Source organism: Rhinichthys klamathensis, unplaced genomic scaffold, assembly GCF_029890125.1.
Source record: "Rhinichthys klamathensis goyatoka isolate OS25496 unplaced genomic scaffold, OSU_Roscu_1.1 h1tg000641l_1, whole genome shotgun sequence".
Taxonomy (NCBI): domain Eukaryota; kingdom Metazoa; phylum Chordata; class Actinopteri; order Cypriniformes; family Leuciscidae; genus Rhinichthys; species Rhinichthys klamathensis.
In genome coordinates, this window is record NW_026607087.1 from 1,385 (window position 1) to 1,930 (window position 546).

Here is a 546-nt window from a genome sequence, read left to right on the forward strand (position 1 = left end):
CGCTTGTTTTATACTTTATTGATTCTTTTATTGATGGAAACTGTAATCATGAACATTGTGCTTTAAGTTTCTTTCTTACAATATACAAGAATATGAAAAGCTTTTTTATTGCATAAACAAATATGCTTTTTTTTTCTTGCAATATGCAAAGTTTTTTATCACAATATACAAGAATATGCACATTTTTTATTTCCAATGTGCAATAATGTGCAACCTTTTTTTCTTGCAGTGTGCAGTATATGTGTGTGTGTGTGTGTGTGTGTGTGGTGTCTATTCTGCTTGCTAGATATGCATGTTTATAAGATTTTTAACCTTTCCACGTCTCCTCAACAAGCCACATGAGAAGAGGGATTGTTCCTTGAAAGCTCTGCACAGAAGTGTAAAACATTAGGTTAGGTGTTTGTTCAGATGACCAATACTAATAGTCATCCTGTGCATTCAGTAAAATATAACAAAGGTTTGTTTGCCAGGATTATAAGTTAATCTTGACTCAGAGCGTCTCTTTAAAGTGCTCAGCTTGCATCAAAACTCTGAAACCCGATCCAG